Here is a 27,924-nt window from a genome sequence, read left to right on the forward strand (position 1 = left end):
CAAATAACTTTTACACTGCAGTATCCTTAAAAGCCCTTCACAGCCCAGACCACTAGCTCTGTCCCATATCATGTTGGCCATATGGCAGGTCTGAGAACAGCTCTGATGCCATATTTTTGTATTTTACTGAATCATTTTTGAGCATTACCATGAGGTGTTAAGTAAAGTTCTTTGACAAATGAGTTTTCAAAGACAGTAATAGATAATAGATACATTGACGTGCTCTTTATTTTAGCTGGCAGTCTTGCATTTAGGGGAAACATATCAGAAATAAAAAATAAGGCTGAATATGCCCAAAACTTTGATGTTCTTGAATATCTGCTTTTGTTATGCCTAACTACCAAAGAACACAACTTGAATTTCTCTCCCAGTTTGGTAGGCTAACATGTGTTCTTAAGCAGTATCATTAAGTGACTAGTCTTTGGGACTCTGGATTTTGTCCTGAAAATATTTTATCAATCTACATTATGAATCATGGCTAGAATCAATCTTATCTCACAGTTGTAAGCTCTGAAGAAAAGATGAGTTGTTTTTAGGAGGAGTAGGCAGTGCACAATAGACATTTGCTGGATGTTGGTGTGCACAGCCAGTTATGGTCTGGAGGTTATTGTTGACTTTCAAAGCAGAGTAATTGGCTATCATGAAGCAAAGAAATGAGCATCTTTACTACAGGCAGGAAGTCACAAGTACTTAAGGGCTTTTTAATGTGGGCGCATTCAGTGCAGTGGTAGAAGGCTTACACCTAAAATTTTGTACCAGAATTTGCATATTGTTCATGTATAAAATGGGATTAGATGTCTTAAGATGTTAAGATGAAGTCTTACAGATGTTTATATATTAGATAAAGCTTACCTGTGCCCATTTTAAAATAATTATTTAATTTTAATTTTAATTTAAGTAATTTTTAAATAATTATTATGTTTAATTATAATTTTAAGACCAATTCCCCTAGCTAAAATAAGTGTTTTGACTTCTCTTGTCAGTCATCAGTTTCTTTAGGGCTTCATAGAAAATCAGATATTTAGAAGTTAACTACTTTAAATGTGTTCTCCTAAGATTTAGAATGAAAAAAAATGCAAGTATGTAGTATTTCCAATACTGACTAGAATGTCATATTACTATTAGCTTTTCCCTTTTCTTTCAGATTCCTTTGACTCTTAGTTTGGCAATCTGCAAAATGCATTATCTTATGCTGCTGTGGAAGTGAAAACAGTATCCAGGTAGGACTCCCTTGTGATGACTCTTGCTCATTGTTTTCTGATACTGAATTAGGCTGTTGCCCACTTTTTGCTGTCCTGAGCAATAAATAGATGTGTGTAAATCAGTACTAAAGACCAAGAATAATTTCCTATTGTGCTTACTGTTAATAAGTAAACTTGTGAAAGTGTACCATTATGTGGTATAAGTGTTGTGTGTTGTCTAACTATGTACTACTTTATTGGCTTGTAAAGACAGCCTCTTTTTTGAGTCAAGAATGACTACATTTTCTTATGTTATTTCATCATGTATGATAGGAGAAGTTTTGAAAAAATAGGAAAGTATTGCAAATACAGCCAGCAGTTAATGATGACTGACTTTGAAACATGTTGCATTATAAGTGTAGCAAGTTTAGGCCTAGAGTAAAACTGCTTCAGTTTTACTGATTTATCAGATCTAATAATTGTGTCTCAGAATTTGAAAACACACATGTCCATTTATAAAAAGAACATAGAAAACCTTTATTGCTTTCATAATGTATTATGTTTGGTAGATTAAGCTTGGTTTGGCTAGTGAAGCTATTCTGAGAGGAACAATGTAGTTTCAGATATGAAATGCAGAGCTGGTGTTTCACAGACAATATGCCATGAATGCTATCTAAAGAAACAGAGTTGACATTGCTAATTATACATGAGAGTGAAGTATATTTATTTCACACATCGATGTGACCGAATCAGAAACTTCAGCTGGCATATGGAGAGGGTTTTTTTTGTGGTTTTAGAAAACACCTTACAAGTTAAGCTGATAAAAAGCCTTGCTTATTTATCAGGGCCCAGGAGAGCTGGAAAACAGGAACTAAATCTGGTCTTATTCTGAATCTAAAGAAAGTCCTGAATTTCTTCAGAGATTTGACAGATACAGTAATGAAGATTTTCAGTGGCTTAACAGATAACTGTGATAGACGTTTTCAATGAATAGCTGTTCATGAGCAGTTAATTATCTCATTGTAGTGTGGGTCATTTGGGAAGCTGTGAACACAGTTCTGTGTTAGGATGGCATTGTAAGTGAAACGTGCATGTGGAAAGGGGAACGCCAGAGCTGCATCATCTTGAAGCTTAGCAAGGCTGGAGAAGTGATCCAAACCAACTGCTCATTGAGCAGCTTGCTACTTAATCAAGGAGAATGAAGGCTAAAGCTTAACGAAGGTGTGAAATCTCTACTCTAAATCATATCTAAAAATCCTTGCTCCTCCCTTAATGCTTTCCCCTCCTACCAGCCCGAGGCAGTTAGTGCTGCTCCCACCAGGACACACAGCAGCCCTTTGTTAGCTGCCTTGCCTGGGGCACACCCTGTCCTCGCACTGCTGCTGCTCCCTTGCCCTCTGGGAAACCCAAAGACCCTGAAAGGAGCCTTTTGCTGCCTAGTCTCCAAGGTTAACTGATTCAGTAAATCTGTGTTACCTCCAGTACACATCGAGCTAACCTGCAACTTCAGTCCCAGTATTTAATTCCCCGTGGGGATGGGAACATCCAGTCTGTATCACAGAGCTTGCAGGCTTCTTATTCAAAGATTGGTTACTTCTCCAAGGATCCAAATCTGTGACTTTAATAATGTCAAAATTATACGTGCTGGAAACTGTCTTGGTATTGAAATGGTACTACAAGTACTACAGCCCAACAAGCCTGAAAGGGCCCTGCTTGAGCTGCAGTGCATGACTCCCTGCTTCGAAAGCTTGTGGAGTGTTTGAAATATGATACAGACAGTGACTTGGACCATCTTCCAGCTGCCTCCACCAGTCTGAGCAAGGGTATCGAAATGGCAAGCAAACCTCAGAGGATAAAACTGTGAATGGCATGCTTTGAGCCAAATGCTGAAGGGTGCCTTTGGTCCCTCATCTGACTGCTGTGAGAGTCATGCGTCTGTGCCGTGGGACCTGGCGAGACACCCTTGGTGCTTCCCAGGGAAGACTGGCTGGCTTCAAGAAATCTTGATGATTTAAATAATTTTCCTGAAAAATAGAGAGCAAAAATCATGTGCAGCCGCTGAGTACTGAGGCAAGGTAGAGGTCAGTTGTCCAGCAAACACATTTTTGTATCAAGTGTAGAAAACACAGATGTTTTGCTTTGTTTAGAACCATGGCTGCAACTTGCAAATGCAGGTGTTTGAATACTGTTGTTGTCTCCATGTGTTTAGAGATGTTGGGAGATGCTGATGGCGGGCATGCTGTCAGCCAGTCTGAGGGAGAAACTGCATTGGAAATAGCAGATTTTTCTGGACTGCAACAGTGAAGGAAAATGTCTTCCTGGGCAGTTGAATATGCAAAGTTCTGCTGTGAGTGCAACGAAGGGAAGGATTCACAAAGGGAAGGCAGTTACTGGAGGATGGAAGTTAAAAGGGACATGTTACAAGTGATTTACTGGGAGTCAAATGACCAGATTGACAACTGGAGAAAAGTTGAAAACTTCATTGTGCCAGCTGTGAAGGCTTTTGTTTCCCAGAAGTTATGGACACTTTTCTAACACTATGTACTCTATTAAACATTATCTTAATTAATTCCTGATTTCATGACATATGCATTTGTTACTTAATGAAGATAATGAAGAGTTCTTCTCATTAGGGCCTTTTATTAAACTTGTTCACATTGATACATGAAGACTATGGAGTACTTTGATTTCCAAAGGAAAAAAGCTTGGGATGGGAAGAGAAACCAATACAGAAATTTTTCTGAAAAGAAAACTCTTCAGCAGACATGGCTGTTGAAGAAGAGTTCAAATGTTTTAGGTACAGAAAGATATTCTATCAGAGTTGTAAAACATACTTCTTTATAGATACCTGATTTAAAAAGTCATGTGGAGGCATTAATATGACAGATATTTGGATTTTGAAAAACCTAGCCCACACAGTCATCCAAAGCTCAGGAGTGTTAGGAAATACCTGTTAGGAAAGGCTTGCAAACTCAGTAACCTTTTCTCACAGTAGAAGCTGGCATCAACTAATTATATTTAATAAGTCATAGAATACCAAGGGAACGTAAGAAATTTTTCCAAATGCTCTTTTCCTTTTCATATGTAGAGAAGAATTGTCTGGGGTGTGTGTGTGACCCAAATCAGTTCTAGATGTTTATTATTACCTTAAATGACTGAAAAAAAGCACGGAGAAACATAAGTGTAATATGTGTAATATGTAGATGTGTAATATGAAGATGGGTCATCTCAACCCAGTAACTCTATACCCAGTGGTTCACTTCTTCCTCAACAAACCAAAGGTTGTAGCTTTTTCTTATGGTCCAGAACTAAAGCATCCTGTAGGAAGATAGGTTTAGGTAAATACTCTGTTTAACTGCTCTGTGAATAGAGTCAGATAGCAATTGTAACACAGTGTTTAATTTTGTAGCTTTATTGTGTAGGTGGACATGTGTAATTGGTGATGGCTGTTGAGTAAATGTCATTTAATTCATGTTGAATTTGTATTTTACTCCTCAGACTTTCAGATTTGCCACACTATTTAATGAATTCCAGATAGCTGTTTTGACTTCCTATGGGTAATAGCAATTACACTTGAAAGAAAACAAGAGGTATTCTTGTTTCTTTATGCACGGGCTGAGCTCACCATTTTAAGTGCTGCTAACTTACATCAGGGAGTAAATGTCCCACCTTATTAAATCACTTATGCTGTCTTCTCTAAAGCTTTCATTTAGCTTTGATATAGCATTAATATTTAAAATGTATGTATCAGTTTAATAGACACATGCATTACTTATCAAAACACTACAGCTTATAAAAACAAACCTGCTGTCATCGCAGGTGAAAGTCTAGAGTGACATTTAGTGCCAGGAGGTGTGTTGTACATTTTCACAAGCTGTTCAATTGGGATGGCTGGTACTTCAGGAAGAAAAAACAAAAGTTGTGAATGCCTCATCCCTGGCAGTGTTCAAGGGTGGGTCAATGAGGTTTTAAATAACCTCATGGAGTGGGGAGTGTCCCTGCCCACAGCAGTGGAGTTGGAACTAGGTGACTCTAAGGTCCCTTCCAACACAAACCATTCTATGATTCTATAAAAAAAATCATCTTGATAATATAAATGGAGTATCTCCAGATGCCTGACAAGAAAACATGCATGCCCATTAACATGGTCTGACACTAACAGTCCACAGTAACAGGGAAGTAAGAAGTAATTGGACCTTCTGTGTCTGTTCAGTGTGTTTGTATGAATACTTTCTACTGTGTCAGAGCACCTATGTTTTAATGGAGATTTCTTACATTTTCCCACATTGTAAAGATCTAAGTAATAAATTTAGTTATCCTCAATTGTCTAAAAGTAGATCTCTTCTTGTGTGTGATACTTACGGTTTGACATTTGTTTAGCTGCTAATTTGCAGCTCATAAGGTCACTCAGCAGTGGGATAAAAATAAGAGTGTGTCTTTCTTCCAGTGCCTGCACAGGCATGGTTGGAGTTGCTGCAGTCTGTCTGCAGGATTCCAGCGTGCTTCTGTTGCTCCTGGTTCCCAGGCTACAAGGGCAGTGTCCTCACTACAGAGGCCAGACATCTTCATCCCTGTCCTTGCACTGGGGTGCTTCTCATTCACTGGCAGGTCAAATTCGAATGCTATTTCTCTTATTTTTAGGTGTGCATTTGAGAGGACAGCACATAAAGGGCTTAAACTTTCCCTTTGTGCCCTCCAATTAGTGTGGGCCTTACAACTCATGTGCTGGCCATCTCACAGGAATCAGAAGCATATTGGCACCTTCTTCTTCTCTCAAGCAGGGCTAGGTTTTGATTCTGCTTTAAAAACTGTTAATGTCTCTCTACTATTGTTCCTTATATCATGTCCTGAATAGTGGAAATTAGGAGAATATCTATCTTCCTATGTATATGTTCTGTTGCCTTTAGAAAGAAATAAATCTCTCTGTAGTTCTTGGAATGTTTTTTAGAGGCTTTAAATAATATATTGTTCAGAACTAGTAAGTAATAATATGACCTTTTCTTCTTGAAAACTCATTCTTGAGTAGTATGCCAAGATGCCACTTGAATGCTTGACTAGAGATACGAGATTTGATATGGGTGTGTGTGACAGGCACACATAGCCTGCCTTCCCAATGGAGAACAAGCCACAGCCTGACCGAAAGCTTAATGTCTAATTACCTCATGCTAAATCTTGTGATATTTTTTACTGTGTTATAATAGGAAAGGTAATCCAAAATCCAGTGTTTACATGTTGCAGATCCACTCACAAATCTAGAAACTAGAAGTTACAAACACATAGGAAACTACATATTTTCTCTTCTGTGTAGTTAGATAATCTTTTTTCAAGGGGGTTGGATGTTTCTGTGCATAAACTCTTGCTCATATGCATGTCTACTGTACAAAAAATTCTTTCATGATGTATATATTTAAGTATAAGACAGTCTTCAGTGCAAAGAGACTGAATGTGTGGGTATATGTGTGCATCTGTAGCTGTTGCCAAGGGAAATACCTGACCTTGAGTTTCAGATGATTGTTGCATCAGACCTCTCTCACTAATGAGTCTTACCCACCTTCCTCTTCAGTGAAACCTTTCTCAGGCCAGGGAAAAAAACAGAAAGAGTGATGAGCTGCAGAGAGAAAAATGTCAGATGCTTGCCAGTCTTTTAGTAGAATCAGCACATTTCAGGAGAAGTTTTTTCTGAACTTCTGCTAGAAAGGAACAGAGAAGTAGTCCTGGAAATAGTAATGCTAAAGGAAAAGCTCAACTAATCCACTGGATCCTACAGGAATCTTGTAACAAAAGATGGGTGGTAAAAACTTTAAATAAAAGCCTATTTCTAAAGGGTCAAGGGATGAGCTGTTCAGATCACCAGATGAGGAGCTGGCTTCAGTCCTGACATGAATTGATATAGTGCTACCACAGCCTAGGTCAGTGGTTCCCAGTCAGTAAGTCGCATTGTCATGGGCCATAGTGTTTGTTCTCTGTTTCCTGTTCTTTGTTAGACAATGCTGAAGAGAGAACAAGCAGTATTGTCAGGCTAGCTTGGACTTCTCCTTGTAGTAGTTCTTAACTGATGCTGAGACGTTTCTTCCCTGTAGCTAAACTGGGCTGTGTTCTGGCAGTCAATGTGAGGTAGATTTCTTTCTCTCTTGCTGATGTCTTATCAGAGAGTTCCTGATCTGACCTATTTTCATGGGAGTCTTTGGCTTATGACTTGGCACAGGATTGTACCAGCTCCCAGAATGTCCTGCGTAATTTTGCAGTCTTGGAATTAAATATAAATGAAGAAAGAAGAACCTTGACAATAAGAACTATAAGTTTTTGTGACTATCCGCTTGAAGCCTAGCATAAACAACTATTCCCAAGATCCCAAGACAGTATTTCAAGAAGTATTGTTTCAAAATAATACACTAAAATATGGCTGCACTACTTGGGACACAGCATTCCTGTGCTGTCATTGCAGTGACATAGCAAAATATTCAGGCTGCCTGGAAACTCAACAGGAGTGAGTGTAGGAGACTAATCAGAATATCTGAAAGGGGATTCTGTAAATTGTTTGTGGGTGCAGTTTTGGAAGAAGCAGAAGACACAAAGCAAGAGTATTTTGAGATGGGTGCAGTTCTTAATATCTGCGTATTTTGTGGGTGCTGTTAGATTTGTATAGACAGCTTTTCCTTTTATTTGCTTTGCAGTACTTACAGTGTTTCTGAAGAGTTCAGTTGCCTTTTTTAATGCTTGCTTTAAGGGAAAGACCTTTTGTGATACAAAATATTCTTGGTAAATTTATTCCACTTTAAGGTAAGTTTCTGTAAAAATGAATTATACTTCAAGAAATTTGTGTATTAACAATCATGTAATATTTAGGGAAATGAAAACCAGTTCAAGCAGATTTCATCCTCAGTTTGTTTACTTTTGTATCAGACTGCTAAATGTCAAAATTTGTCAGAGGCCATGTATATGATTTTGTAGTAGTTCTGTATTTTGTAATCTAACACTGGCAAAATAATCAAAACAATCTACAAACAGTTACCTGAAATTTATCATAGCAGTATCCAATATATCCTTTTCTGCATGTGATGAAGAGAAATGCAGCTGAAGTTGAGATGAGTATTCCCACTTCATGGTACAAGGACGATCAGCTGGTGGATTATGAGGAGGCTATATAGAGGCCAAGAAGCAGAAATGCTTTGGTACTTCCAGATGAAAAAGGATCAAAGACTTGATGTGGAGTTGCAACAAAGATGTGAAAGTGGTCATTTGAGCTTGGCATCTGCTGTTAAGGACCTTAAGCTTGCTGAGGTTAGTAGGGTAGGTCAAGTAAAATGTGTCTGTTTATTCTCAGCAGGGGCTAATGGGAGGTCTTTTGTGGTATCTTGCAGCATACCTTTTTTCAAACCTTTCTGAATTATCCAGTCACATGTCTAGAATATTCTATAAATCAGATCTGTAGGCTCTCCTCTCATAGTGAATAAGAGTTTATGCTGTTTGGATGACAGGGTTAAAAAGCACTGGTATTCTATTATAAGCAGATGAACTAAAATGGTAGGAAAATGCTGTGGTATGATATAAACAAACTGAAAATGGACTGTAATGCTGTCTTGCAGCTACCGTCCTCTGTGCTTTGCTAAGAGAATAAAGCTAAGAAAAATAGAGATTGAGATTAATTTACAGAAACTGTATGGCTCAGATACAAGTTTTTTACTTGTTCTGAAAAACTTTTAACGGGTTCAACCACAACAGTTTTGCAAGGGATAGGGATAGATCTGCGGATGTCAAACAAATTGAAAGGCTGGTATGCCTGAAAGACTGTCTGCTTTTTCATGTTATGAAGTCTAATAGAATGCGACTGATATTTCTGCGGCTGTTCTGTCTAACCAATTGTCCTAGACCTTCATGATTGCTGTAGTTTTTCTGGTTAATGACATGAAGGCAAAACAGGTGATTAGAACCTTTCAACAGCAAAGCTGTTTCTGACTCCTCCTGCCTGAGATGAAGATAGTAAGGGTTATAGAAAATCAAGAGCCTGTTGAGCATACTAGATGTCATGTTGTTTGGGGTAAGATGATCTGCTGTGTGTGTGCAGAATGCTTGGGGTGCAGATCAAAGGACTGCCTGGTTGCGTGGAGACCAAATAACCTGAGCTCTTTCAGATTTGTGAGTGCTGCATGAGAGGTGTGCTTTCTGCAGAGGCAGCATGAAATTATGAGAAGTGAGGTTATGGGTCTAAGACATTTATGAAAAGATACTCTGTGAAGTTTATTCTTGGCAAAGTTTGTCCTGCTGTGGTGTTAATAATCTGGTTTTGCTTTCTGTGGTATAATTATTCTGGGGTATTACCTGACAGATGGTTATATCTTGGAGTTGTATCAGAATGATGTTATTTGCTTGACAGTTATTGTTCTCTTAGGAACATGGGACAGGAAAAGACCTGCCTATTCATCAAGTTTATTTTCATGCTCTTGTAGGCTTTATGTCATACAGACATAGACATATGGAGTGCTGTCTTAAAAGCAGCCGAGCCTTTTCCCCTCACTATTTTAATTAGAAGCCTCTTCCAGTGCTAAATTCCTCAACAGGATGAAGCTGCTTACAGTGTTCAACCTAAATTTATTCATCATCAGTTGGTAACTATCTTGTGCCAAGATTGTCCTTTTAAATAGATTTTTCTTACTGTTTTATAATGATTTCAGGGTTTTTATACACAGCCCTTGCTTTTCTGTTCAGCTTTATTTTTGTTAGGCTAAGGCCAAGTCCTTGCAGCCTCCCTCAGTTCTGTGGAAAGTAGAGCAAAATGAAGGAATGGGTAGTTGGAGACTTTTCAGCTTTCACGTAGCAGGTTTTTCCAGTTCCTGAAAAGGGTGTGTCTTATTCTTTGTACTATTGTTGATAAAAGAAATGAATAGTAGCTTCCTTGTTATTGCAGTGCACCAACAGAAACACAGATAAAAATTTTGTATTTTACACTTTCTGAAAATTGTCCTTGTATGGCAAGATTGTTCAAACAGTAGGGACTCATGGCATATCCTCTGATTTAGGAATGGAGACAATCCTATGAAAGTGGTGTTGAAAGGCAGGCAGATGTTTGATTGCTTCAAGTGCGTGGGTTCCATTTTGTGTTTTTTGTGTTTTTCCTTAGGCTGCTAAATGTTCAGATCAGTATTCTGTGGCTGATCTGTGCACAGACAAATTCTTTGTGCATTTTTAATGACTTACTGCTAAAATATGTGCTATGTGAAAGATAAATCAGACCTGTTACAAAGGAATAAAAATCTGGAATTATGTTTAAATATTTTTATGACAAATATTTATAGACACTTGCTACTTGTAAGGCTCTCAGTAAATCAGTATGCTCTTCAGACATTTATATTTGAAAGATATTAATGGAAGGTGTAAAAGGCAGATATATTTTTTAGAATTTAGCAACAAAATTTTAAGAAAAAAAATTTAAAAGCTTCAGTAGGAAAACCTGACCTAATTTCTTCCCATTTAAAATCCTAAAGGCTGTTGTGTTGGAAAACATAAGGCAAGTACTGTTTAAAATGCAGTGGAAGTTTTTATGTCCCAGGTTTTGACAAAGAACATAAGCCTTGTAATGTTCAACACTGCTGCCTGTAACAATCAGGCTCCTGGCTAAGAAAGTATGAAGGCAGGTATCTGAGGACCATATGATGATGAGATTCTGATTTCCTGATTAGAATTTGAAATCTGTAATGTGAAGCACTGGTACAGTGAAATTGGTTGGTAGGAAACCAGGGTATACTGTAGACATTTATATGACCCTTACTTTTATCAGAAAATATACCTCTTTCTGCAGTCTTCTCTTAGGAAGATGCTTTTAGTACTTTTATCTTATATCTAGTAGTGTAGCAGTTAAAATTAGCTGGTGAGTCCAAGAAGTAGGAGACCTTGTTCCTGAGTCCTTCTCAACCTGAGGGATTTCAGCTCCACATGTTTCTCTTCCCAGAGTGCCATAAGCCAGTGGTTTGTGTGTAGGTAGGGGATCTTATCACCACTCTGCAGATTCAGACTTCTTGCCCACTGTCTGGAGTCCATCAACATGCATTTCTGACTGTGTTGTAAAACCATCAAATCGTTAAGCTTGGAAAAGACCTCTGTGATCATCAGGTGCAACCATTAACCCAGCACTGCTGTGCTCCCCTCAAAACAGTGTCCCCAAGTGCCACAGTCAACTCCCTCAGGGAGGATATGGCAGTCCTGTGCAAAGTATCCTGCAGGCTGTTGTGTCAGGTGATCTCTTGAAGCACAGATTCAGTTCTTCTTGCTTTTCCAGGAAAGCAAATTCTGCAGCTGGAGAGCAGGAGAATCACCATCTAAACAATCTGTTTTTATTCTAATGGAGTATTTTTAGCAGTTGTTTGAGTACTGTTTCCTACTTAATGTTTGACCGAGATAATGTAGTAACTTGAGATGCTGTAATAAGGAAATGGAATAGTAATGGCCATCATTGATCATATCACTTCTAGGCATGAAATTGAGTTGTTTCAATTCAGGGCTTTATTTTTGTTTTCCCCTGTTCCCCTTTTCTTTAAAAAAACCCCATGTATGTATCTTTTTTTTCAAAGACAGTCATTGTGATTTTGAATCCTGATTCAGGAAAACAGACAGGAATTTATAGCTGTTATGGTTTAAAATAAATAAAAGACAAAACCCAAGTGTGAATTTACTTGCAAAGTTAAATTTTTTTATTTTTTTTTTTTTTTTCTAAGTGGTGACATAATGCTTTTGCAAAAAGCCTCCTATGCTACTTAGTTAAAGAAGGCAAGATTACAGTGAATGGGAGACCTTAGAAGAGGGTAACCTCGCTGGGAAACTTACTGTTAAACTTCAAAATAATTAAAAATTTTTTCTTTGCATTTTTCTGTGTTGTTTTGGTTCCCTGTGTGATATAAGTTAGGCTTCTACCTGGGCAAAGTTGTCATAGAATGACTTTCAGTCAACCTTGTCTCTTAAGGAGTTGTTTAGCTTGAAAGTGAAAAAAGAATGGGAAGAACTTTGCTCAGTGAAAAAAAATAAAATAGTTATGCTAACTGCTGCTTTTTAGCTTCAGCCTGCTAAATCTTCTGTGTTTCTCAGTGTAAGACAATGGTTTCCTTCATGCATGGGTGAGTTCTTTACAAATACAATTCCTGCATGCTATGAAGCAGAATTCATTAAAAAAACACGTTGAACACTGGTATGATTGCACACTTTTGGGATTGGCTGTAAAGCAGAAGGAAACAATGTGTGCCCAGACAGCCATTATGGGATTGGTTTTAGTGTCCTGCATTGTGTGGAATATGAAGAAAGGGCAGTCTGTACATCTGATCTGCAAGACATCTTACCTTAAAGTGGTTTAGTTTTCATAGCTGGCACAGTTCACAGCAAGGAGCATATGTGCAGTGTCTGAGATACCTCAACATGGCAGCTTCTGCCAAATTTCACTCATGTTTCCAAATGTAATATTATGCTTATGTCCTATCCTGTCTCTGGCACTGAATTAAAACAGCACCTGTTAATATTAAGAACAAATGAAGTTACTGTAATGTTGAGGATAAAGAGGTTTTGGTGAAAGAAAATGGGATATGAGATTTAGATTTCCTGCTGAATTAAATATTACAAGTGGTGGTGTTCTACTTCAGTTTTATTTAGAAGTTAGAAAGCAGTGTTACAGTGTTAACACAAACCTTTTTACTTAGATCTTCTTTCATGAGCTGGTATTTGCTGATACTAAGTTCAAATGCTTTTAAGAAACAACGTGAAACACACAGGAACAGCATTTTTGTTTCTGAGATACGTGTTTTTTTTCAGAAGCTTGTTATTTCTCTTCATGTTGGCTGATTCTCATTTGCATTTACATCAGCTTTAGCGGAGTTGTGTAGCTTATTGGTGTTCCTCTTCAGTCTGACAGCTGAAGAATAGCAGATGTAAGTATGAACATTAGGCTAAGGCTTGCATTATGCAGCCAACAATCATTTGTTCTGGTACTCTGGAGTACAAAGTAAAATTTGTAAAACACAGATTTCTTCCTGCTTCAACCAGTGAATATTGCTAAGTTTTCTGGCTTCAGTTCTACTTTTGGGTAGCACTGAATTACTAAAAGCAGTGAGCACTTGTATTGTGGATGTTACTGCTATGGGTAAAGAAGGGTAATGCTATTTGATGCACAGTTGTTTTTCTACTACCATAGGTGTCTTTCAGGATGTTGTCTCAAAATAATGTGTTTTTTTTTAAGACTAAAGAATACATTGTAAAAAAGATCATTCTGGACTCTATAACTAAATTTCTCTTAAGAGTGGTAGATAAAGGATAATGATCATCTAAGCACTGTTCTGTTTCTAGTGGGAAGAAAGATGTAGGGACAAGAAAATGGTAATACCTTTATTAAGATTTCGGCAAGGAGATGACTGGGAAAGAGAATCCTCTCTATTGCTGCTCAGAATGAATGTTGTATGGCTCCTTGGATGGGAAAGTAGCTATTTGTCAAGAATCAAGAGATCCAACGGGATCTTAAAGAAATTGGGCAATGTCTACCTTGCACTGAGAAATGTGATTTACATGACATTCTCCAAAAGACTAATTGTGGAGGTTGTTGTCTGGAGAGAGCTGGTTGTGTTCCTTGATATGACGGTTCAATACTTTCATCTCCTAATATCCATAATGAAAAGCACTGAAAAAAGAATCTATCAGAAAAAACGCAGGAGAACTAGTGTTTTCAGTTGAAGAACATTGGTTTAGAATTTCTTGTGAATGTGCATTGCTTTCAGTGGAATTAATGGAGTAGGAAAAACCTACCTTCCAGATTTTGTGATGATAGAAGTACCTTTCTTGTCTTCTTGGAAAACCAGGCTTACTCCAGTTTGATATACTTGTGCCTGGGTGTGTCTTGTTCAAATGTCAGTCCCAACTTAGAAGCTACAGAGGCATCCTCCTCAATAAATCATTACTTGAAGGCAACACACACTAGGACTTTTTTTAAATTGAACTGGATATTTTTGGACAGATACTATTTTAAGATTATTTTAATGGAAGGGCTTCCTCTTCCTATTTTTTCAGTTGCTCACTCACTGGTGACAGTAAGAAATGAAAGCATTGCATTTGTGGATCTGTTGGGGTACAGAAAAAATAAAGTCATGGATTGTAGTTTGTTTAGAGGGCAGTAAAACCCCTTGTTTTATATCTACCATGTTGTTAAGCTCAATGAAAAGCTAAAAAATAATACTAGTAATAATAATACTAATAATTATAATTACATTTTTGTGCACAAACCTACGTTTAATTTAGAAAGGCTAAATTATTTGTGTGTTGTTTTCCTGGATCATCACTAGCAGTTTCACCCTTTTATGCATTTCAGATGTAGATTGCACAATCATTTGTTCAAGACTGGTTTTGATACATTGCCATTTTAAGATTAATTATTCTGACATAGTGTCACTAGTTAAAACTGCAATTGCAACACTTACAAAAATGTAAAGGAGATTTTTCATTGCTTTCGATGTCTGAATATATACTGTGAAAATTTAAAAAATAGTGTTAAGTTGCATTGGAAAGTATTTTATTAGTCTTATTTGTAGTTTTCAAGTAAATAATTTGAAACATTTAACTTGTAATTTTAAAAAGCTTGCTTTCTTGAGTAATAGTATTCATAACTTAATATCATTACCATTTCTAAAATTCCTTTTATGTCTTTTAATGATTTTCTGTGAATGATACCATTGTTTTGTCCCTCACTTGAGCTCATAAACAGGAAAATATTTTCCAGATCCAGCATCATGTCAAGGCTATATTTAAGTCTTAGTCATTTAAAATCCTGTAGTACTATCTGTAGTGGAATTATGGAATAATACGGCATAATCTCTTTTGTCAATTTCTGCAGTGTATTCTCTGTTCTTGTAATACACAGGATCTGGTTGTGCTTCTCTCTGAAACAGAATTCTGCTGTAAAGAATTACCAAGACTGTTGATTTTTATCATATAATTCTTTTGTTTATTCTGCAGAATCCCTCTTTCTAGGTGAGTTCTATACAGAGTGCTATACCTCCCTTCAAAGTCCTTCCCTTGGCAGCTCCTGTCCTGCCTGTCATTAAGTCACCAGTCATCTGCTGATACAGAGGGGCTCAGTCAGCCCCTGGTGACTGCCTTCAGATCTTCCTGAGAACATCTTGAAGCTTTCTATCACAGAGTACCCTAAACCAAAAGGCAGCTTGACTGCAGCTTAGTGGTGACTTGTTTTCTGCAGTAGGGTGCTGAGTGGAGGTGTTTGCATCTGGTGTGTGCAGCAGTCCCTCGGTCAGGGCACAGAGCTGGGTGATTGCGTTCTGACTGCTCGGAGCGTGCCGCTGCTTTGGATTCCAAGTAACCTTGCACTGTGATTTGCAGACATACCTTAATTTCATAGCTGCAGTTAAAACTCTTTTCGCTTTTTACAGGTGGTGTTGTGTAATTTGTTAGCCTTGAATTAGATCTTAATCACAGGCAACATTCTGAAGGAGCCGTCTTGAAACTGTTGGCCAAATACACAATGCTTCCAACCCAAATCTTTGCTATTGGGATCTAAAGTCACAAGCTGCAGTGTTAGTTACAGGTGCTAAGGACTTAAGTGCCTGAATGTTTTCTTACATAGAAGATAATACAAACCACTTCCAAATTGAAATTAACTTGCTTTTTTTGAAATGGGGAGGTTGATCAGGTGTAGAGAAAATAAACAAAGACATGATTGTACTAGAAACTAGGATTATATGAGGCCCAAGAAACAAAGCAAAAACCAAACGTATCAATATTGTATTTATTTCTAGGTCAGTTAAGAAGTGATTGTAATGTGCAACTTACAATGACTAGCTTAAGGAGGTATTGAATTTAAAGGGCTTTATGTGACCGAGAGTTGTGGTTTAATATGTGAACTTAGTAAAATCTGCTTTCCAAAATAGGAAAAACATTATAGAAACATTAGAGAAACATTATAGAAGGTGTCAAATGGTAGCTCTAGGGTTTTAAGTTAGATAGATGTTATGTGTGTGAGAACTTGGTTTGTTTCAAAATAATAATTTCCTTGTTATGACATGAATAAAAAGTACTCTGGAGAAACAGCATTCTGTAATAAATGAACTTGGCTCTTGCATTCTAGAGTGTTCACAAGCTACAGGTAAAGATCTTGCATTTTCTTTGCCGTATTCAACAGATGTGTCAGGGAAAACAGACATCTCTGCTCAAACATAATACTAAAGTAGTGGGGATTTACATGTTTGTTTCAGAGCTGATGTATGTTATTATTCACATCACAGTTTTTCTGCTTGTGATCACTTTCATATGTAATTTGGAGTTACTTCACTTGGCAACGTGATGCCATCTCTCATCCTGCTGCTGGTTTTGTTTCACTTTTGTCTGGGATAAGCCCAGAAAAATGTGTATATGCACATCTTAGTCTTTATGAACTGTTTTGACATACATTACTATGAAAGCTTGTTTTGGAATTGCACTATGAAGGAAATGTCCACTTTTGAGGTTTGGGTGACAGGAGAATGCTTGTCTTAAGAAACAGAGGCCAGAATACCTGCAGCAGGGTGGTGAGTCTGTAGATTCATTGTTTTTCCCTAATCAAGAAAGACAAAAGAGATGAAGCATTTTGTAATCAGAAGTAGAACATGTGTCCCTGTTCCTTCACCCGCTGCAAGTCTTATGACGAGATGGGCGTTGAATTCTGTGACCCAGTTATTGTGTATGGGCAGGTTGGGCCCTGCCTCCTACATACTTGCTGAAATGTTGTGATGTTTCTTAGCTTCTGTACAGGCAGACTAGAAATCAAAAAATCTACAGCCTGTTTCCAAAATCCTGGGCAAAATTACTTCCCACCAAAATTTTGTAAATGCTTGAACATTTGCTTCTTTTCTTGGACTGATGTAATTTTAAATCTTCTGGAATATTTAGCCACTATAATAAAAAGGTAATGGGGAATGTCATGAAGTGGTTTCTCCATTTAAAAAAAAAAAAAGGTAAAGAAACTAATTTTGATTTGAAATAAGGTGCTTGAAGGAGGACATGAAAGATGATTATAAATACTGGGAAGAAATTAATAGGAAATGATTTATTCACCATTTTGAGATTTTGGGGTACTGAACACAATGCAAAAAAAGTGCTTTATACTTTACATAACTTATATAACTTATTTTCACAACCTTGAAAAGTCAAAACAAAAAAATGGGTTAAGCAAGAGCTTTAAAAATCTGTCAGTGTTAGTGGTGATAGTCCAGGGTCAGTCTGACAAGGTGGCTGCTGTGCTGCTGATTGATGGGGAGGAAATAATTTTTACTTGTGTCATCTTCAGTGTGTAGTAGATACTCTGTGCTGGCTCTCCTGAAGATAGGATTCTGTACTTGGTGGACTGTCACTGTGGCTAAATATTGAGTGGTTTGGGGTGTTTCCTTAGTTACTGTTTTTATCTTCTATTCAAAGTTGGCTGAAGAGCAGGAATGTGGTGTCATGCCTTTGCTAGCAGTGGGGAAAAGTGAATTGATGGCCTTGGGTCACCAGACAATTTTAGATTATCAATGATTTGCTTTCATGTTGAGGATGCACAGCTGACTCTCCATCTTCATGCACATTATTCACAAGTGGATCAAAAAGCACCAAAACCAAGAGCAGTGGTGGCAATGATTGCAGATACATTCTGGATTAGTAGAAACTTAAGTGACTGAAAATAAGAGCTAGGTATTGAAAATTTTATACTAAAATATGAGTCAGTTACTTTCCCAGGTGTTTTATTTTTCTAAACTTCCTTTTCCATAAAGTATCATATCAAAGTGATCACAGAACAGTTGAGATCAAGCACTTCCACGTGGAATGGAATGGAAAAGGCTGTTATCACTGGGTTTCAGTTTGTTCTGGTAGGACTGGAAAGACAGCTGTAGAGTGTGCAAGAAGGTGACAAGGTTTTGTTCAGCCTTTCTTCTGTACACACTGTGTGATGGGAATCGGGACAAGTGGTTCCTAGGCAAGACCGGGAATTGTTTTTATTTGCTATGATTCTGACTTGTTGATGGCTAACAAATGCATAAACAGACAGTGTGAGTGTCTTGCACTTACGAAAATAATATTTTAAGTATTGTTTTAAGAAATTTTCATTCCTACAGGCCAATTATACCACCACTGATTTGCGGCAAATGAACTTGACCTCTGCATGACAGCTGAGTCTCTCTGCACAATTAAATAAAACTACATGGATGAAAACATTTAGAAAGTGTTGAGAAGTCTGGTGTGGTCATTAGGTGTACCTTTTTAGGATCTTAGAACATTTTATGGTGCTCCTATCAACTGCTAAAGTAAAGTTTGTTATATCATTACCTGAATTACATGAAATACAGAAGATTGGGACAGCTGCTTCTAAGGTACTAAGCCAAGTTACAGCCCTCAAAATACTGGAATATGCCTATGTGTTAAAGACATATCCCTCAAATTGAGCAAAGGAGTATTTTAATGCTTGCCATAGCAGTGAGAAGGAAAAAAGGAGATTTCTTTTCAGTAATTAATGTCTGTTTTGTAAGGGCGATCATTCAGCATGTAAAATGTTTATTTATTTTTGAGTGTATTTGAGATTGTCCTGTGACATAAACACTGTATTGACAGAAAAATGAAGCTCTTTTTGAGCAGCTTGTCCTCAGTGCAGTGTAGGAATCTCTTATTGCAGCTGAATTTTGAAATTCCTGATGTCGCTGTAGGACATGGAATGATTTACATGGACACGGTTCAATGTATGATAAGGAAAAGGATGATTTTATTTTGTGACTCTAGTATTTGTAGATTCTTGACAATAACCAGGGATTGGATAGTTAGGTTACTACTTGGAAAGAATGTATACACATCTATGTTTATAGTTACTCTCCTGGGAAAGTGGCTAGAAACTATGAAAACGAGATCAGCAGGTTTAATTTTCACGGCAACATCCTGATTCAGCAGAAGGGTTGTTGGCTTAGTGGGGAGATACTTGATTTATAATAAACAACCATCAATTCTGTATTCATTCTACTCTTCAAAATGAAATAAAAATGCAGTGGAACATATGAATGTGGTTGAGTGTAGGAGCAAAAGACATACAGTGATTCTGTTCATACCAGATATTTCTGATAACTGGGAAGTGTTACCATTTTTGGGGCAGGGAGGCATGGTAGCAAGATATTTGTTCTTTTTTGTGATGCTTTTAGAGAATTATTTAAAATAGAAAAAATGTAATATAGAATTACTTTAAACAGGAATATGATACAATTATTTTAGGAAGTGTTTGTCAGTAGACTTGTAGATGTTTCTGTCCCATGTTTATATGAGTAGTCTGATCCCATCTTTAGGATGCAAACTGATCTGTCTACTTGTGAAACTAGAAGTGATGCCTTTTATTTCTCCCACAGTTACCTTTGAAAACATTTTAAGAATGTGGACAATTTTGCTTTTCTCAGAGAGGCTGACAGTATTTTTTTACTTCACATCAGTGATTGGAAAAAAATAATTGCTTTCATATGCATCTTTGAAGCCAGGAATGAACAAGTATGTTTCCTTCCTTTTTAGAAAATTCAAGCTTCTGCTGTTAGTATTAAAATATGGAAACTATAGCTTGAATGGGAACTCAGAACAGGTCATGGTTTTGTCTCTCTGTTACACTCTGATAATTTAAAAAATAAAGTATTTCTTCTTTAGATCATGTGAACTTGCTGAACACAATAAGGCATTTTGGTCCCTAGAAGGTGCCTAATAGGGTATTCCAAAAGCACTGACAACCAGGGGACATCTTTGTTTTACTCTTTGAAGTTTCTGTTGCAGTCCTGCAATGGGAATGAGGACTGCAATAGGATTCCTTGGGGAGCCTCTGCTTCTCTGTTTGGTACATGGTTCCATCTGTTGAATTAAAGCACTTGTGAAAAATATAGAGAGTACACATAATAGCATATAGAGAGTACACATAATAGCATATAGAGAGTACATTCAGTTTCTTAATATTTTCCTGCACAGTGTTTTTTTCGATGTGTAAATCCAGTGTCGCTCCCTCAGGTCATCATTAACTTGTTTGTGTATTTGAATTAACTAACTTGGCAGCTGCCCAGCACTCCTGCAGATTAATAAGAGCAAGTTTCACCTTGTATTTTTTGGTCCTTTCATGACTTTACATGTGACATTCTTTTTGCTGATTGTCCATGCTTAGTTTTTTCTGAGCTGGCATTTTAAAGAAGACGTGGTTTCTTGAAAGTAAGGAGAACAAGCAAGGCAGCACAGTTTATTGTGCCTAAACAAACATTGATATAGATCTCCCTCTCCCTTTGGTGTTAGGCTGATTTGTGTCTTTTTCCCTGGAAATAAAAGAAAAAAACCTGCATTTTCTCCTTCAGTTTGGAAAGTTTCCTTTCTAGTGCAAGGAGAGCTGTGGAGACTGAGACACACTAAGGTTTTGGAATATCTGTGTATTGTTTAGGAGTGGGTCAGGGAAATGCTATCTTTTTATGTTTCAGATGATGCTGTGTTTCATGTATTCTGCTGAGCTGGTTTTGCATCCATGGCCTGCCAAAACTTATGAGCTGAGAAGGCTCTTAAGGATATGTAGCAGAGCCAGTAGTGCCAGTTTTTGTGTGGTCCAAGTGTTGTGCCCTCTTGCTGTGCACCTCTGTGCATGGTGGTAAATGATTGCTGCTGCTTACTGAGCACTGGTCACAAGGCTTTGTGCAGGGTTTCAGAAAGCCCCAGTTTGTTCAGCTCCTGAGCCATGGAGCTGTTGATCACTTGCCATGATAATGTGTGTGGATTTTGTATTAAGACTGATTTTGTAATCAAGGGAAGCTTTTTCTTCACAATCAAATTTGAAGGAATATCAGAATAACAGTTTTCAGGTGCTGTAAAATGGAGCAGTTCTGAGATTTGCACTTACAGCTTTATTGAGGTAATTTTGTGTAGATGTTTTGTTGGTCCCATGTGACACAAGATGCTCTTTGAACAGATGTCTCAATCTCAGTTATTCTAAAAGTTGTTAGACTGCAGTAAGGCTAGGTTATTACAGCTATGGCAAGCAAAAGGTTGAGGGAAAGGGAAGGTCAGCAGTCGTTATGGCATTGGAAATTGGAATGGAGAACTACATCATGCTCTTGCCTCTACAGCTGGGGTGTTCTAATGAGTTTAATCACATTTTAATTAGTGTTTCTAGGTAATTAAAATTTTTCAAGAGATGTTGCTAAATATATATACTTGAGTTGGAATTTCCAGTGTGCATCTGGAAGCTGCTTTCCAGATACCCTCTCTCTCTGTTCCACAGGGGCTTAAGTTCATCATAACTGTGGTGTTGCAGATACAGGTGTTCATTAAACTGCCCTTAAATGTTAGATCATCTCAAAAAGGGCACTACAGATTAATTGATGTTCCTGACCTAAGCCTATCTGTGTCTTCTCTTCAAATTTGGGGATTAAGTGCAGTGATGATCTCTTGCATATTTTGAAAATGTTTGAAAACTGTAAAACTACACTATAGTACAGAGAACTTATATAAGACAAATTGTTTTGTAATAACCAGATTTTACAACAATTTGTTGGCATTTACTTGAAAATGAATTTCTAGATTCATATTTGCCCTGAAACATCTTGACCTTTTCTTAAGACATTCCTTTCTTTTAGTTAATTACATTTTTTTTCTTACAAAACAGTACACTGTACTTTCATACATTTTATATAAGCAGTTGGATAGCTTAATGCGAATTTTCTTATTTTTTAAACTTTTACTGATAAGAACAAAGGGAAACCGTTAATTTTTTAAAATAATAAAATTTTTGCTCTTAATTTCGGTGAAAGTAGCCAGTAAGTAATTTTTGAATTGAAAGTATAAAGAATTTAATAATTTTATATTTCAATTAAAATTCAGATGCACATTCCTGTGATAACACTTATTAGTAAATATGAATATCATTTCATTAAAAAATTAAATACTAGCCTTCATGATAATTTAGTGGAATACATCAAATTTGCCATCTTTAGAGACAATTCAACAAGCAGATATTCCTGTCTTGCTTATATTTTCATTTGTAAAAAGGAAAATGAAAACAACCTTTCCTGTGGTGAAGTTCTACTCAGTCCACTTGTATTTTAGGCTAGTTCTAGAATTGAATTAGTTGAGTAATTTGAAATCAAGGAAATATTCTCTGCATATATAAAAAGGCCGTGATACTGTCCAGGGTAGTACCTCAGAAAAATCTGTCCATTACAACCAATTTTAATATATTCTATTGTTAGACTTTTAAAATTTAGACAATTCTATTGGATGAATATTTTTATAGGTTCTTACCTTTTGTCACTTTGGGCCATGATTATGTACTTACAGTAACAGGTATCTTTTTGAAATACACTTACTTTTATATTTTTTTTTTTAGTGAGAATTAACTTAAAATGTTTCAATATATTTTAGTATATTGAGCAAGTGGTGTATAAATGAAGAAGCAACAAAAGGTCATCCTGTCTTCAGAGCTGCACCTGGCTAGTTTGCAGCAAATAAGGTCAATATGTAAGACATTAAAAGATAAATGGAGTACTCTGTGAGCATGGGTAGTCCATACAATAATTGAGATGGGCCATATTTTGGTCAGTGTGAAGACAGAGAATTACTACTTACAACTGTGAAACGTGGATTTAGATGAAAGGTAACACAATGCTAGCACAGAACATAGATTGTTTCAAGGTATACTTGCCAGGTTTTCATAGGAGGAGCCACCTTCCACTTCCAAGCTAGCTTTTATGGTGGTGAGATTTGATACTGCAAGTGTCTTCATCAAGGTTTGGAATACTGATAGCAAATTCTTTATTTGATCATACTTGCTTGCACTTTCAGGGATTCCTTTAGCTCTCAGTGAGTTCCAGGGCAATGTTTTTCCCCATTAGCATCATACCCTACTCTTACCCTTTGCACACATAACGACTGTTTTGCAGATTGCCTTAAACCCACAGGCAAGGGAGGGTTTATTTGGGGTTGAAAGATAAGAACAGTGAAACATGCAGAACTGCTCATTGCAGACTGGCCTGCTGAGCCACTTGCAAGAAGTGGCTTGGTTGTGTACAGCAGGATGGCTGCTTTCTGGTGTGTCTGCTACAAGAGATGGTTGGCCTGGTCACTACTGGCATCTGGCTGCAGGAATCAAGCTGACCAGCTGATATTGATGGCTTGTCAAGCTAGTTAGGTCCCAAAAAGCAAAGGGAGGAGAGTGTTAGCTAGGGTGGCTAGCTCAAGCTCAACCTGTTTGCATCTGTATCCACTGTAGAACAGCACATTTTCATGCTTTTCATGGTTTAAAGAACTTAGTGAGTGCCTAACGGGTATATTTTATTATTTTATTCAGAGTTATCTACAGCTAGAGGCTTTGTTAATTTTATAGGCACTGCCATCCCCCCTTGTTTTTAAGTTCCCCTTCATACAGCAGTAATTTATTTTTCAAATACTTGTGCATTTGCACATCGATAACTGTTCCACAAATGCCTGTGACATTTTTAGTAATGATCTGATGGCTTTTGTATTGAAGCTGATAGCGTTATCACACAGTGTTTGGTGAGGCAGGTATTCTGTAAACCTTTTGTTCCTTCCTCTTGCCTGTGGCTGTGGGGAGGTTGGAGGCTGGGCATGCCCACTGTGGTTATTCTGTATTATTCAGCAGAACAAGAGATTTTTTTAAAAATCTCCTATCAATGCTCTGATTTTGATGTTGCTTTCTAACCCAGAGGTTCTAGTTTTGATTATTTTTTCAGTAAGTTTGTAGTTCATGAGGGCCTGAAGGGGTTTTGTGAGTGGCCAGAAGACGAAGAAGATTAGCAACTCTTGGTCATCTTCTTTTGTGACAATACGTAAGATATGTATTGATCACAGAAGCACACTCTACTGGTCTTCAAAAATGCTCTGTTTCATTATTTACATCTACTTACTTGTGATGGTCCCCTGGGGTGGGCCTTGTTTGTTTTAAATTTGGTTATTATCATTAAACTGTTTGTTTGTGTGTTCACTCTCTGCTTGAAATAGTGTGATGTGGTATTTAAGAATAAAGGTTATTTAGTGAGCTGCATTTGTACTTACAAGCTGTGTCATGAGTCTCTTATTTCTACTTGTTTTCACACTAGACAACAGCATGAAAAGAGTTTTTTTTCTTCTCTCTGCCACCTTACTTTATCAGCTAGGTAGGGGCAGGGCAGAGGAGACTTTGGTGACTAGTGGAGCTGACTTGAAGCACACCTTGGGCTTTGGGAACGTCTTGAGTAACAACATATTTAAAACAGTTATTTCAAAAGAAAATACTTTTTTTTTCCCCCCCCTTAATGTGTGCTTGACATTTAAATGAAGAGAAATTTCCTTTTGAAAAATCAATTTGAATCTCTAAAGTTTTGGTCCATTTGCCTAACAATAAAGATGACGATGTCTGTTATTGTTCTCTGTGTTCAGTTGTTTCTTCCACTGGGTTGTTGGATTCAAGAATTTAGGCCACACTGAAAAACTCTTCCAGAGAGCTCACATGCTTCCCTTTCCTTGCCACTCCCTGTGGCTGTTGCTGGCTATGTTCCCTTCAGTTGAAAGGTGGTATTTTGTTTTGTTTCAGGCTGGTGGGCTACATAATGATGAAATGTCTTCTAGTATCCACTTAATAACTTCTAGGGAATTAATTTCCAGGGCCTAATGTCTATTTTAGCTAGTTTATAATGTTATGAGTAACAATTACACTATTTGCGAAAATTAAGTTACATGTCAAAGCCCCCTTATTATTCTTTAATCATACTGCCATACCTGAAATGAGCTGTGACAGTGATATTTTGGCAAATAATATACCATGAAAAATAGTTATACTCTAATATTTTCCACAAATCTGAAGCTTACCGATGAGTGAGAGAAGAGTAGTTATGAAACTGCATGAAATTTATACTACATAATTATATTGCTACACTGTAAAAGCTGACAGTGATGTGAAATTTGGCAGCAAATGTTACTGCTGCTTTTGCCCTTCTTTTGATCTTTATGACTTTTCTTTCTCTCCCCCTTCACCACCCTAGCTGAAGGTCATAGAAGACGCAAAGGGAAAATTTTGAGCATCATTTTTCTATATCATGAGGCCAGATTTCATTGATGAATAGATTTTGCCATCAATCAATTCTGTTTTCAAGCACAGAGCATTAGTTCAAGAATATTACAGTTGTCAAATGAGGAGTTACAGGGACCAGATGGCTAATTGGTTGCTGGAATATGATGATGTTAGGTTTTATATTTCTGATTAAGCTGAGAGCTGTGTGAGAAATTCTAATACAGTCATCAGTAAGGAGCGGAAGAAATTATGAAGCAGAAGCTTCATTTCCTTTGAAAAGAAACACAGAATGTTGTCACTTTTACCATATAGAAAATGAAACCATATATCAAAGTTGATATATATCAAAGCATTGGTCAGGGAACCTGGAAGGCTGAGAATTTAGATGAAAATAGATGAAAGGTATGTGAATTGGGAAACAAATGCTTATCTGGAACTTAAACCATTGGGGAGAGGCAAATATGTGATTTCCTATATACACCAAATTATGTCTTACTTTTTTGACACTTTTCCTCTTGAAACTAGCATGTGCTTTCTAGTGAGGAGTTTTCAGAGATTGACTTCTTTCAATGGGTAAAAAATTCTCAGACATTCTTTACAAGAGTTAGAAATAAAAATGAGGGCTGGCTCAGTCTTGGACATTTTAACTGAGCAAGAAACACAAGTTATCTCCAGGATTAAGGTGTTCAGATAGTAAACCAGGCATTTCACTATGTATGTGTAGTTTGAAGAACAGTAATTTAGAAATTTGCCACAGTGATAAGTTTTGAATACCTAATAATCAATTTTATTCCTTGAATATTCTCTCAACATAGAAAATGTTACTGGTAAATGTTACAGCGATGACTCTGGTATAATGAATATGCTCTGATGGAGCACACTGTGAAAACTTGTGTTTTGTTCCCTCTCACTTTTTGGTCATCTGCTCTTATTTTGAGTAAATACTGCCTTTATAGTATAGAAACAGACCACAAAACCTTCAAAATATTTTTTCATTTATTCTGATTACATAAGGAGAAAAATAAGCACTTTATTAACAGCTATTCAAGATTGAAATGTTTTAAAAAACAATCACCCTTCTTCATAACAATCGCCTTCATTAAAAGATGGATTGACAAAATGCAACCATGGCAACATTCTGCAGTAATAAATTCCAAATATTTGTTTTAGTTGGAATTTCTCCAGTTTCCTGACTTCCTTAAAATTACCAAAATGCAGTCCCTCATTTCTTATAATTCTAGCTTATTCAGCTTAAAAATAGGAAGAACACCCTTTGCTGTTAGGAAATCCAGTGAGTTTTGTACTTATTGTGTTAGTGTTTATAAATCATGTAATTTCTCTTCTTAAACAATTTGCAGGTAGTTATTTCAGTAATGTTGTTTATGTGATGTGAAAATGATCCCTTTCATAAGGAGGGGAAATAAAAAAAATTAAACAAATTTTTTGGTTAACAATATTGGGTACATATAATTAGAGAATTATATATCGTAAATTTTTGTATTAGATTCTTCTTCTTAATCAATCAAATGCAGACCTGTGCATGGCATGAGATGAAGAGAACTGCTTTGTTATTTGCAAAGACAAGATGAAATCTGGGTTGACTTACTTTGAAAGTGCAGGAGCTCCCTCTCCTGGCTTAGAGCATTGCAAATTGCAAGTTTCTGGGAACGTTTTCAATTTATCACATTAAAAAAATACCTTATTTTGAATACTAACCTGTAGAGATATTTTTCTGGTATCTTGAAAGTCATGGTAAAAAATGGTTTTGATGCCCATTTGGATTCTGCTCCAAGTGCAGTATCTGTGTTTCTGTCCCCTGGCTCTGTACCCCCATAGGCAGCAGATGTCCTCTCCTGTTGGTGTGCTAATGCTGAAATGGTCATGACAGCAGCATTTAATGTACTCTTAAGTTACAAACTCAGTATGTCCCTTCGTTAAGCTCCACCTGTGCTTTTCACAGCTGTTAAGAGTAATTTGAGTCCTTGATGGTCGCTTTGTACAAAGCCCTGTAAATCATCATAAGTTTAGAAAACAGAAATTAAAAAAAAAATTAAAAAGCTTTACAGTTGATGCATATATTGTGACTTCTTTCCTCCCCTTCCATCCATCTAGAAAGCAGTAGGAGAGAGGAGGCTTCCTCGCTGTTTGTTTATTCAGTCATTCTCCTTTCATTGCCTCTTTAAAGTTGCAAATCCTCAGAGAAATTAGATGATCTTGTAGATACTTAAATTTGGTAGGGTCTTTTATGCAACATCATTTTCAAGGGTGGGAACCTGACTTGAAAAGGTAGCACTGGAGACATACCTCTTACCTTAGCAATTTAAATAAAAACAAACCAAGCAATAACCCCAATAATTAATTTCTGAATTCTGAGAACGCAGGTTGGTTAAAACATGTATTTCACTCATCTCTCTCAGTGTTGTACCCTTACATCATCTATCAAAATAGGAGCCAAGAGTGCCAGATTAGCCCTAGCCCCTGTTCTGTTTCATGTCTTACCATCTTAAGGATACTAATGCAAGGAGCACACATCCGTATGTACTGACACCAGTTACTTTGAAGTGACTACAGTTTTTGTACCTGAAGTAGCTTCCCTTGGCTGAACTGCCACTTTTCTGATTTTTTTGACTTCAAGGTATTTTTAGCTTTTCAGTTCAGAGGGAAGATTGACCTCTGTTTACACAGAGTTAGAGGAGTATG

The 27,924-nt window shown here is 37.1% G+C and overlaps 1 protein-coding gene across 8 annotated transcripts in view; it reads left to right on the plus strand.

Moving 5' to 3' along the window:
• Positions 1-27,924, plus strand: part of MPP7 (membrane palmitoylated protein 7) — a 149,242-nt gene that overhangs the window by 2,948 nt on the left and 118,370 nt on the right. For 7 of the 8 annotated variants that reach the window (XM_019005737.2, XM_019005739.2, XM_019005741.2 and 4 more), the window contains exon 2: positions 1,145-1,220. The exons of the other annotated variant lie outside the window; for it this stretch is intronic. The gene's annotated coding sequence lies outside the window, so the exon portion shown is untranslated. The remainder of the gene's footprint in view (positions 1-1,144; positions 1,221-27,924) is intronic. 8 annotated transcript variants of the gene reach the window in all.

Source organism: Parus major, chromosome 2 (assembly GCF_001522545.3).
Source record: "Parus major isolate Abel chromosome 2, Parus_major1.1, whole genome shotgun sequence".
Lineage (NCBI taxonomy): Eukaryota > Metazoa > Chordata > Aves > Passeriformes > Paridae > Parus > Parus major.